Source organism: Lactuca sativa, chromosome 2 (genome assembly GCF_002870075.4).
Source record: "Lactuca sativa cultivar Salinas chromosome 2, Lsat_Salinas_v11, whole genome shotgun sequence".
In the NCBI taxonomy this organism is placed as follows: domain Eukaryota; kingdom Viridiplantae; phylum Streptophyta; class Magnoliopsida; order Asterales; family Asteraceae; genus Lactuca; species Lactuca sativa.
The window spans coordinates 81,434,339-81,447,902 of NC_056624.2; positions in this window are offsets into that span (position 1 = coordinate 81,434,339).

Sequence of the window (13,564 nt, forward strand, 5' to 3'; positions counted from 1 at the left end):
ACTACTACTGTTGCTGATCTCTACTACTCTCATCCTAGGCTTGCCCTAGGGAAATCTATGACTCAACCCTACCAGTCCTCAGCTGCTGAAGGCCTCCTTGTGATGCCAATTAGTCATTACCTGAATACCATCACATGTGGCGAGGCTCAGATAATCCTTCGAGTAAAGAACTTGTCCCTACAACGGTTAGACTCAAACAAGAGTTGCGCAGCAGGGCCAAGTCCAACACTCTGAGATTATTCAACCCTGTTCACATGTGTTGTGGCGTATTCACCTAACGGCTCACTCTCATCATTCAGAGTCCCACAAAGCACAAAGCAAGTAGCATTCAGATACAGAATCTACTCAAGCAATTCTATCCTCATAATCAGAAATTGTACTAGCATACAATGCTAAGCTCATGCTATCAGTCATAACCTAAACAAGCTATCCTACTGCTGTCTACTCGATACTAGCATGCAATTCTCATAAAGCTGGAATACATAAAGTAGGCACATAAGGCATCCTCCTTGATCCTTAGTCCTATACTAGCATACTGTTCTACTGAAAATGAAGCAATTAATCATAATATAAACTTGTATGGGTAATTTGGGAGTACTTACTTGAGCTCGACTGATCGCATGCACCTCACCCCTTTTTTTCTTTATCAAAACTCTTTTCTTTCCAAGTTCTTTTTCAAAAATGCTTTTCTTTTAAAACCTTTTCCATTTCCTTAGTTTGAGTTCAGATGCACCCGAGAGTGTATCCGAATCCCTCAAACCAAGGATCTGATACCAACTTGTAACATCCAAAAATACGACCCAACTTTTTTTTGTTTTAATAATAATAAAAATCAAATACTGAATGTCATATCATAAAACCATACGCCAAAATATCAAATCATAACAAAATGTCGTGAAACAACTGTATCAAATCAAACTAAGTATCAAAACAAACTCCCAGGACAAAAACTGAAGTTGTGGTGTGTGTAACGCCATCATCCCGAGCTCTTCCCTTTACTTTCGAAAGTATCTGATACCAACACTGCAACTGTAAGCATGAAGCTTAGTGAGCTCCCCCAAACTACCACATACCATACACTACATATATATCACATACTGGGCTTTGCCCCACTGCATCGGACCGATGTCCGGAAACTGCATCGGACCGGGACCCTGTCCCCTGCATCGGATCGGAGTCCAGAATTAGCTGCATCGGACCGAAGTCTAGAACTGACTGCATCGAACCGAAGTCTGGAACTAACTGCATCGGACCAAATTTCGGAACTGACTAATCATAGTATAGCATAAGCATATATCAACTAGCATAACACATATCATCTAGCATAAACACATATATTGCATACTACATCAGGCTGTAGCCCAGAACACATAACACATAAATCCTGTCTGAGCCACGAAGGCATCAAACACACTATCTACTGCATCAAACCGAAGTCCGGAAACTGCTGCTAGCTAATCGGGTCAGCATTATGGCCGTAGACCCGTTCCTACTGGAAGGAAACTCAACTCGTAATCTGGCTGCTGAATGAACTGCTCGGGAAACTATCTGTTGCTGCTCCGGTATCTCCCCCGCTACAATTGCCATAAGTACACTTAATCAATCACTGATAACTATACTGAGGGTAAAATGACTATTTTACCCCTGGTCAAACTCAACCTATTAGTCAAAGTCAACATACAGTTGACCTGACTCGTCGAGTTGGGTCACCAACTCGTCGAGTCCTCACTCTCACTTTCTTGCTTCTGCTCGCTACTACTCGTCGAGTTTGGCATAAACTCGACGAGTTCCTCTTCGATACTAACACTCAGTTAATCTGCATCCGACTCGCCGAGTTGTATGAACAACTCATCGAGTCCTCCTTCAACACATGAACACTCTGGCTGTGACCCACCGAGTTGTATGAACAACTCGTCGAGTCTGATCTTGAGGTATGAAGATTGTCTTGGACTCGCCGAGTCAGGGCATTGACTCACCGAGTCCCTGCATGAATGAGTCCGATCTCCGACTCACTGATTCCACCTATTACTCACTGATTCCACTCGGCATGACACATAAAAAGGGAAAGAAATCGGGGACTCGCGACTCGACTCGCTGAGTCAGAAGAACAACTCGCTGAGTCGGTTGCATGCAACACTACGCCGATGATTCAGCTCGAATCCAATGCATACAACTTATAGATCTAAGTTCATAAAGCTTAAATACCATGTAAAGTTTCCAACTTTACGTGTACATATGCATGAAAAGGGGTTTAAAGGCTAAAAAGGTACTTAAAGGAGTAGATCTAGGGCTTTCAAGCAAAATGCCTCTATAAAGGTGTTAGATCCACGACTTAGAGACTGAAACATGGCTAGATCCGAAGTCCAATCACCCCAATATGATCTCTCTACCATAAATAAGCTAAGGAATGGATTAAATGATCTAAAAGAGACTCGACAATGGAGAATCAAACATAGAAACAGAGGGAATCCGAGTTTTACCTCAATAACTCTGCAATAGATGCAAGATCTTGGATCTCCTTCAACTCCCTTGGATCTAGCTTCTTCTTCTCTTCCAAAACTTCAAGATTCACACAATAAATGCTCAAAATGCTCAAGGAAAGGTTAGGGTTTGCTAAAGATGCTTTTGAGGGTGAAGGGGACGAGGTTGGGGCTCATAACATGGTTTAAATAGGGTGCAAAACCTGGGGATTTAGGGTTTCATTCACACTAATGGACTCGCCCAGTCCAGGATATGGACTCGCCGAGTCGCCAACTTAAACGTGCTCGAAATCCCGACTCTACTCGACGAGTCAGGCCGCTGACTCGTCGAGTCCCTCTTGAAACTTGAAGAAAACATAATAATAATAATAACATACCAGAATTGGGGCGTTACAAGTATGTTACATGGTTCAGAGAACCAGATTCGATGTAGCATTTGACTTAAGACAAAAGATTGAAGTAATAGATTGAGCACCGCTAGCAGTCAAGAAGTCCAAGAGTTAAATACTCGTTTGAAAGGACATAAAAGTTACGATTATTACCTAGGATGAAGAGATAACTTATGGAGTCATTATAAAAGCCCTGTTTTGTTGATGATTTCGGGACGTAATCATCCTAAGGGGGAGATAATTGTAACGCCCACAGATTCGGGCTAGTCAATTTAGAGACAATGAGCATAAAAAATGAGTTTTTGATGGAAAAATATTTAGAAGGATTAATCTGAACCAAGTTATAGTATATGTTACAAGGGTCCCATACATATAAAGAACGCCGAAATCCGAGTTATAACAAAGAAGTTATTGCCCGTCGAAGTTTTACAGCGAATACGACACGACACCGCGTAACGTAAAAAGTGAATTTTTGATAAACTAATTTTTAGCCTTGGTGATCTAAACAAAAGTTGTAGTATATGTTAAACCGATAACATACAAAAAAAAGAACGCCCAAATCTGACTTCGTATGAGGAAATTATGATTTTCGAAGTTTCGGCTTAACAGTGTACAACCCGAAATTCAAATATTAGATCGAGCGGTTTTTAGCTGACACAACCTAAACGAGAGTCAAGGATCTCGTTAATAGTAGCATATCGATAAAAAGACAGACGAAAACGGACGTCGGATGACGAAGTTATGAATTTTTAAGGGACCAATCATGTCTCGGTCTGTTAAAAATATAACTTTAAAAATAAAGTCAAAATTAGCCGATGGAGTCTAAACCAAAGCTGTAAGGTACGGTCCTGCCTACATGTGGATATAAAGAATGTCAAAAACAGAGTTCGTATGAACGAGTTATAAAATATAATAGCATATTTACGTGTTAAAATAAAGTATAAATCATATATACGTAACGTATACATATATATCCAAATGTATCTATCATTAGAAAGGTATCGATGATGCGGTCATTATAAGAATATTGTTGAGTATTTTCGACATTAGTTTAGTACAAAACTCGTTACATCTATTTAAAATATTACTATGAAGGGGTGTTTAGTCGTTTATATAACTATAAGGTCATTAAGTAATTATGGAAGGTAGTTTTTGTAAATTCAATTACTATAAATAATAGCCTTTGACTCTCATATTTCTTGCACCATTCTCTTGGTTCAAGAGTCTTTCTCTTCTTATCCCCCGAGCATTTCGGTCCCTCGTGATTCGACTTCTCTTTCTGTAGTTTTAGTATAGTAAGGTGAGCGCTGAAGCGCTAGACGAATCTTTCTTAGAAAGATTCAGTGACAAAGTTCTACCCCTGCAGAGCTCGGTTCCTAGCTAAAACGCCCTTGTAAGTAAGTTATGCTTACCCTATTTTAAATATAGTTTATATTTAAAATTAGTATTGTTATTATGAACTTATAATAAATATTTGGGCAATTATTATGACTTATATAAGTGTCGTTATAATATATTTTTAACTACTCGCGGTATGGGGAATCTGGTTTAAACGGCCGCATAGGGTTGTTGGATTTCAGAAGTGCTATATGCCAAAATGGTCCTGCCCTCCTGTGTTTTATGTCTAGCCCTGTCTGTACATAGTGGTTGGAAAATATTGTTTAACGCTTATATAATAATAATAATACTAAGACTAATAGTTGGTCACGATAAATATTAGACTAAAATTTAGCAATAATAATGCTAGGTTTCGTCGAAGGAAAATAGAATCGTTAGAAGCGAGCATTGCCCGAGTTTGGAATCATCACTTTAACAAGTGAGTGCATAGTTACTTTCATCTTACACATAGATATGAAGTATTTTATATAAATTACGTGTTGTGTGTGCATATTATTTGAATACTTGCTGTCTATGCTGGATAAATGATTTTGTACATGTTTTAAATGATTTAAATTTTATATTTATTTTATATCTACAAATATGTTGGGATAAAGCATGGGTAGATGAAATAGTTGGTGTGTGATGAAATAAAATGATGAGAGATATGTGATGATAATTAGGTATATAGATGATGATGAATAGGTGATGTAAGATGAAAGGAGATACCATAACCTTAACTGACAATTTGGCGATGTAGTCATCTACCAGAGTATAGATGGCGACCACGGACTATTTTAGACAACCTCGTGGAAACACCAGCAGGCTCATAACCTGTAGGTGATGAATTACGAGTTCAGGCGATGTTGTAACTACGTATTCATGTGATGATACTCTAACCCTTACTATGAATTATGAGTTTAGACGATGTTGTAACTACGTATTAGGATTGTGACCAAATTCTAATTAAGGCTAATTGTTTGTGTAGTGTGGGATCTTCCTATTTAGGAGTCGAGCATCTTGTTGTTTCCAGCAGGCTAAGGTGAGTTTTCTCACTGTATCAATTGGTCGAAGGCACCAAGTCCGACCCATTATTTTTTTATAGGATATGGTTACTTGTGTGTTATGTATATGAAAGACCAGGGTTTGGCCCCTGACACCTGTATGAAAGACCAAGATCTGGCCCCTGGCAGTTGCATGAAAGACCAGGATCTGGCCCCTGGCAGTTGTATGGAAGACCAGGATTTGGCCCTCGGCAAGAATTATACGTAAGACTATGGTTTGGCCCATAGCAGTAATTTGTATGTTAGTATGTGTTACTTTATGGAAAACTTACTAAGCGTTTTCTTATCGACTGTGTTTATTGTTTAAGGTACTTTCGGTTCAAATGGGAAGGGCCCGGTGTGATGACACAACATTCTCACCCGTTATTTCCACATTTTGATATTGTACTCTGATGATGTGATTTTTATACTTTATGATGGTTTTGGAACAATTTTATACTTGTAGTACTTGCTTTAAAAATGAAATTTTTTATCGTGTTTTAGGGTCGTTACATGAATCACATGTGATTTATATGTGAATCACATATGATTTACATGTGATTCACTTTTGATTCATATGAGATTCACTTGTGATTTACATGTGATTCATATTTGAATTACATGTGATTTACATGTGAATAACATGTAATTCATATGTGATTCACTTGTGATTTACATGAGAATCACTTGCGATTTATATGTGAATCACTTGTGATTTACATGTGAATCATTTTGGAAGGGTTCCATTATAAGGTTTTATTTGAACAAAATCACACTACCAATCTCTCTCATTTACCAAATTACGCTACATATATAAGAAGAAGCACCAGAAAGAAAGGTGAATAAATTTACTCACCTGATAGAATTGAGCATAATGTCTATATACCTCGTTGGTTTCATCTTGCTTAGCAAGTAATGTCCCATCATACAATCCATTCACTTCATTTATTGAAGTCACAACAAGATATCTACAAAATACAGTAAACACATGATGTATTTTAACACAAACCAACATGGATGAGAAGAAATCACATTAATTTTCATGCCTAGGATAACTAGTTAACTTATATTGGGATGGGAATGGGATGACATTTATATATAAAATTTTTATAATTTACTATTAGATTAATCCAACAATTTAAGAACAGGTGAATTGTGTAAAACAATAATTTATTTGGTTTGTGTAACTAAAACTACTCAAAATGTTTTAACTTTAACATAAGACGTAAGAACCTACCTAATCAATATATATTTGCCAATTCTTTATTCACTAGTTCTCATATTTAAAGATAGTTTCAACTATTGAATTTGTAATTTGATCTAACTTTTAATCATCATTTTCATTTTTTATCTAGGACATTATCTAACGTTTCACTTTTAATTCTCAGGTTCTCAGAACACTATAATTTTTCAAATGATCATTCCTCTTCCCACCCCCCTTCTCTCTCTCTCTCTCTCTCTCTCTCTATATATATATATATATATATATATATATATATATATATATATATATATATATATATATATATATATATATATATATATCACGTCAATCATATCATTTGATAGTGGCAATAACATCTCTAGAAGCATCATTTTTATGTATAAAAATATTTTATCAAATATTATTCTATTTTCTATCAAGTCTAAATGCACAAAACAAGTTGTCATATTATTATAAGATTATATGACTTTATTTTTTAAGTTGAGTATTTGGCAATCTAGAAATGTATCAATTTATGAACTAACTTAGTAAAACAATCTCTTAATTACCCGAATGATAAATAAAATCATTAGTAAGGAAAAATCAATTTGCAAAAAGGATATGTATCTATGCATAGTATTTCACATAAGAGAAATCACAAGTCAAAATACTCATATAACGGGGACAAGTATTCTAAGGTAAAAATACTCACCTTCTTCTTTAAAGATTTTATTCACTTAAACTATACCTCCTCAAGCTTCAAACTTCTCAAATCAATAACCTAATATTATCATAAGGTGTCAAATCACTAAAATACCCTTTGATGGTCAAGTAATCAACCTAAACTCAAAAGACTCCACAAATTTTCTAATGTGAATTAAGGAAACCAAAGGAGTGAACCAGACACAAGCAAAAAACAAATGAAAATGGGACAGGTAGGAAATGTGTCGTGACTACAAGGCAAATTGAAAAACTTGTTTACGTTTATCATTTAGTCATCTAGCTTTCATGTGAATTTCAAATATGAACCAAAAAACTCCACAGGCAGGGGCGGAACACAAGAACTAAAGCTAGGGGGCCGAACAAAATTTCAAAATAAAATTATATAAAATAATTACGTGTCTTTTCGGGATTTTGATTAAAACTTTTATGTTTTTTTTTTAATTCATAAATTTGATTGTCATGTTAATATCTATTACATAATACAAATAATTAAATTAAATATATGAAAACGATAATATAGTTAAATTCGGTATATTTTTAGACCATCAAATCAACATTTTATACTTTATAATATCATTGTGTGTATAAAATGTGGAGGTTTCTCTTTACAATATAAAATAATTTCAATATATGGGAAGAAAAATAAACGGAGGAATGAATAGAATATAATAGAATATAGATAGACAGTACTACTGTTTTAACTTTTCTACAATTACTTTTAAGTGTTTTACCTCTATTTAGTTTCCCCAGGAGACACATTTCTTCACTTTGTCATTAATCTATTTACCCCACCCTCTTAACTTTTGACAGGTGAAAGATAAAAAGAAAGAGGGAAAGCAAAGAAAACACATACAGGGAGTACAAGACCGACAGAGAAGATAACGAGAATCACGGAGGTCGCCGACCGGATGATGGGATCGGTTCGGCAAACGATTGAGAGTAGATAGAGAGAGCACTCGGAGGTGAGCAACAAGGGTGCTGAGCAAATAGCGAGAGTTCACGGAGGTCTCTGGTTCGACAAACAGCGTAGCTGACCATTCCAAAGGCGTTGATATTTTCCGGTGAGCCTTGACGGTTCTTCTCGATGTTAGCGATGATTTTTTAAGATTATTAGGGTTTTATATATTTTCTCAAAGATCGGAGTAAAAAGCTTGTACATTGGAATAATTACCGTTGATTTATAGAGTTTTGGTTTCCTAATTTAACTATCCTAATAAATAGCGGTTGTTTTGATTTTTCCAGTGATTTTTTGGTAATTTGTTAAGTAATTTTCTTTACAAATTATCAGTTTCTGATAATATTGGTTTTCTGATTTGTTTGAAGTTGCTTGTATATGCGAGCAATTATATGGGGGCATAAAATTGGTTTTATGGGCTTTTTGGAGATTATTACACTATATGCAGTCTATATACAGTTATTAGTATGAAAAAAACCCGGGGGGCCATGGCCTCCCCCGGCCCCTTAGAGGGTCCGCCACTGTCCACAGGGCTCAAAATGCATTATTAAAAACTACAAATGAACGTGGATCACCACATAGCCTACATCCTTGGGAAAAAGATCAAACATAAAAACACATTTCATAAACTTCACCTAGAAGTTCAATGAGCATATATAATTCAATTTGCACCAACATCAATACGTGTGAACGACGAATTGTAGCCGAATGAACTAATACTAACATAGAGACTCAGAGATATGAAAGTCATGAAATTATGTAGGGTTAGAAATCAATATTTAATTAATCATTATGCTCAAATATGCACATGAAATATAAATATTACAGAATGAGGATTACGATTAAATTAAAAAAATCTAGATATTTAATTAACACATGATAAACCTTTCTTGCTGACATCATAGGAAAAAGTGACGTGCATCGTGCCTGTATCCAAGAACGACGACTTAATTCAAATTGAAATAGAAGCTTTTTATGCAAATTGCTTAAAATTTTTAATAAAAACCTTAAAAATGAAAATGTTAAAAAATATGAATAATTTTTTAACAAACCAATCAACAATTCTGAACATCATGGACGAGTTTATGGCAAGAACAAAAGGAAAGACCTTACGTGATGGCTGCTGTTGAGGCAAGTTAGAATCGGAAACATTATTAAATGTCGAGAAAATTGCAAATTTTACCAAATAGACTAATTACATTGTGGAAATAGCCAAAAAAATCGAAATTACAAAATTATCCCTTAAAATCGCAGATGGATTATGCCCATCCGCGATTTCGCATTTCCATATGCAAACATACAAGTGCCTAAAGCACATCTGTGCTTTAGGAACTTTTACGTTCGCAGATGGAACAGTCCATCTGTGATTTGGTGTTTTCCATCTATGATTTCATAGAGTTTTAGTATAAAAATGTTTTTTCTTCATTTTTCACTATCTTTTTTAGAGAAACTCTCTCTCCGTACGATTTCCTAAGAGCCATAATTGACGATTTCTTCAAAAATCCCGAAAATATGGTAAGATCTTAAAACAGAACCATAAATAATGTTATTTCGTAGTCAAACCCTATCAATTTCATAGTCAAAATAAAAAAAAAAACAAAACAAAACAAAAAAAAACAAAAAAAATTCATAAAATGGCAAGTGAAACAAGAGGAAACCGCAGATGGACACAGTCCACCTGTGATTTTAGGTTGGAAAAGGGGTTTTTATATAGCAAAAAACAAAATAAAAACCACCTGCGAACGTACAAGTAGCTAAAGCACGTCTATGCTTTAGCCACTTATACGTTCGCAGATGGCATGACGAAATCGTAGACAGCTTATATCCATCTGAAATTTTAGTGGCTAAAAATGCAATTTAGGGTTTTTTTTTTGGCTATTTTCCACAAAGTAATTAGTGTATTAAGCTAAATTTGCAATTTTCTCTTAAATGTCGAAGTGGCGGAGGCAACAAGGGCAAAGGTGACTGACGATAGAGATGAAGGATGAAAAAGGGGTTGTTTGTGTGAGGATGGATGTCGACGTTTCTTCTATGTAGGGTTTTAAAGTTGTAAATGAATTTAACTAAATTAAAGGGGTTAATGATTTAAATATTTAATTACAAAAATTAATTAAAAGCTAAGATTACTATTTTACCCTAATCCAAGTTCTCAAAATGATTAGCTCATATCACTGAAGGGTTCTGTATTAAGATCAATGTTTCTTATTGGAGATAAATCTCATATATAATTAGTTTATCTGTTTTCTATAGTTATTTATATTCCTTGTATATCTTCTATCATGTTGTATCTTGTATATATACTCATTCAATGATCAATAATATTCAAGGGGGAACATTTATCCATTCTCACATTGTATCACTCGTCTCTCATTCCTAACACTATACACCCCTTTGTTCTTTCATCTTCTTCCATACACGATGGGCTCTTCTTCTGAAAAGGTCTAAACATGCTGATTCATATGTTTATCATCAAATTAAACTCTTTCAATTATCTTCTTTGGAAAAATCAAATCTCCCAATTCTTCTCCATTGAAAGTCAATGAGTCATGTTGATGGTTCCTCTACCATTCTACCATCCACAACCCTAGTTGACGACAAAGAAACTCCAAACCCGACCCATGCCGCTTGGGTGGATGTCACAACTAGGAATTCTATACCTTGTAACAACAACAATGATAACATTTGTGAACCAAAATGTGAAAGCATGTACGATGCTTATTCAATAACAACAAAAATTTCCATCAAGCACCATATTCAAACTTTCAAGTAGTCAACAAAAGTTGGAAACCCTAAAAATCCCGGTTTTAATCCATTTTGGACTAGGACTTCCTTAATGGGCCTAATGGGCCAATATGTTTCCAATTTGACTATTTTGGGGCTTAGAACTCTTATATGGGCTCTAATTGGACCCACTTCCATGAAACTTAAGCTTTTGGGCCTTATAAGCCTAAAATGGACTAGTTTATCTTTAATGAGCCTTATTGGGCCACAACAAATCCAATTAGCTTTAATGGACTCAAATCCATTCCTTTATGCTAGATTTAGGCCGTAAACACCTCTAAAGGCCCAATGGGCTGAAAACCATCAAAACGGGCCTCTTTTTTTTGGAACCAAGCATTAAAGGCCCACTCCATCCCTCTTCTCTCTCTTTCTCGGTCCAAGAGGAAAAAAAGAGAATAATAAGGGTTGACTTTTCTGTGCCACCTTCCTATTATATACCAAATAAACATGCATGGTCCAACATACATCCAAGACCAATCTCATGTTCCCATGCACTCATTTCTCTTTTCCCCTCTCCTCTTCTACTTTCGGCCGAGACCTCACACACACACACACACCCACACTCTTCCAAATTCTCTCAAGCACTCACAAAAACACTCTTACATCTTCTCTCTAATTTTCGAGAATTTGTGTAACGACCGAAAAATACAACCAATTTTAAATTTTTCAAAAACAACTCGATTCCATTAAATCATTACAAAAAGGTTTTGAATACAAAACATTTAGCGTATTCCCAGAATCACATTACTACAAAATCATGAGGAGCGGTACGATCACGCCTTCGCCTTGCCACGGTCTCCTGAAGAACCTGAAAAACATAAAACCAAAACTGTAAGCCCGAAAGCTTAGTGAGATATCCCCAAAATACCAACCACATATACATACACGCATAACATGCCACAACATATCCGATCACAGAACAGCCATGCACTTCGGGTCTATTGTGTGACTGGTCCGCCACACCGGCCTACAGTCCACCTGGTCCACCCTCTGAGTCTAGCCATAAACCTCGAGTCTACAGTGTGATTGATCCGCCCGCACCGGGCCTTCAATCCACTTGGTCCACTCTCTGAATAACCACATACATTGAGTCTACAGTGTGATTGGTATGCCCGCACCGGGCCTTCAATCCACCTGGTCCACTCTCTGAGTCTACAGTATGACTGGTCCGCCCGCACCGGGCCTTCAGTCGGCCTGGTCCACTCTCCGAGCCTCGGCACATCTGGTCCGCCCTCTTGGGGCCTACAGCCTATCCCGACCGCTCGCTGGGCCTTCGGAACAACCGGTCCGCCTTGGGTATCTTGGACTACAGCACAAAGCAGGACCCGCCTCAACCCAACTCCAGTCCAAACAACCATGTGCACATATACATACAATCATATAGCAATTCACAATCAACAAGCAGATCAAACAGATCACATAACATATCATCATCCTAACCAGGATACCGACCTAATAGGTCACTAGCATAGCATCTCCCTATCTCTCAAGATACCGATCTCAATCAGGTCTCTAACATATACCATCCTAGATCTCAGGATGCAAACATATCAAAGCAATAACATAACAACAACTACCCGGATCTCAATCCGATAAGGGCCGACCTTGGTGCCGTAGACCCTGTTGATATAGTGAGGATAACTCACCTCGATACTGCCGACTGAACAGATAACCCAAGCTGCTCCGACCACTGATACGATCTCCACCACTGGACAACCACCACGGCACTGAACTCAAAAAAATAACCAACAATTACCAAAAATGCCCCTGGAAACCACTGGTCAACCTTTGGTCAAAGACAAGGTCAAAGTCAACCCCTAACTGACTCTACTCGCCGAGTCAACCCGATGACTCGCCGAGTCCCCATACTCAGAACTTCCCTCAATCCGCGACCTAACTCGCTGAGTCACCCCGAGACTTGTCGAGTCCAACAACTCTGAGTCCACTTGCCCACAACTCACCGAGTCATCCCTTGACTTGCCGATTCTCAACTCAACCAGAAAATATTGGGACTCTTCGACAAGACTCGCCGAGTCCAAGAACAGACTCGCCGAGTCTAAGGCTATCTTCAACCTACTCGCTGAGTTGTTCATACAACTCGCCGAGTTCCAGGCCATCTTCATCCAACTTGCCGAGTTGTTCTTCCAACTCGTCGAGTTCCAGCTCATCTTCAAGCAACTCGTCGAGTCCACCCATGTGACTCGCCGAGTACTACCGGTCTGAATCCATACAGAAGCACTCCAGGCCATGCAATTGATCCAAAACATAGATCTAGCCTCCTACAACCCATCCATCACGTAAAGTGGCAAACTTTACGTGAATCCAAAGAGATCTAGGCCTTTAACACTTTAGGGCTAGGGTTTGGGACATGATAGCTTCACTACACACTCAAACACAGGGACTTTCAGGCACTCCAACTCTTCTCCATTCCAGATCTGAGGTAGCAACCTCAGATCTAACCTCTAAACTCCAAAACACCAAAAGATAACTCCCCACAAACCCAAAAATGATGAATCCATAAGGGTAACAGCCCAAGGACGAGATATTACCTCAAAAGAACGCCCCAACTGCAATGGAACTCGAATCCAAGCAAAGCCCCTTGCTCCAAGCCT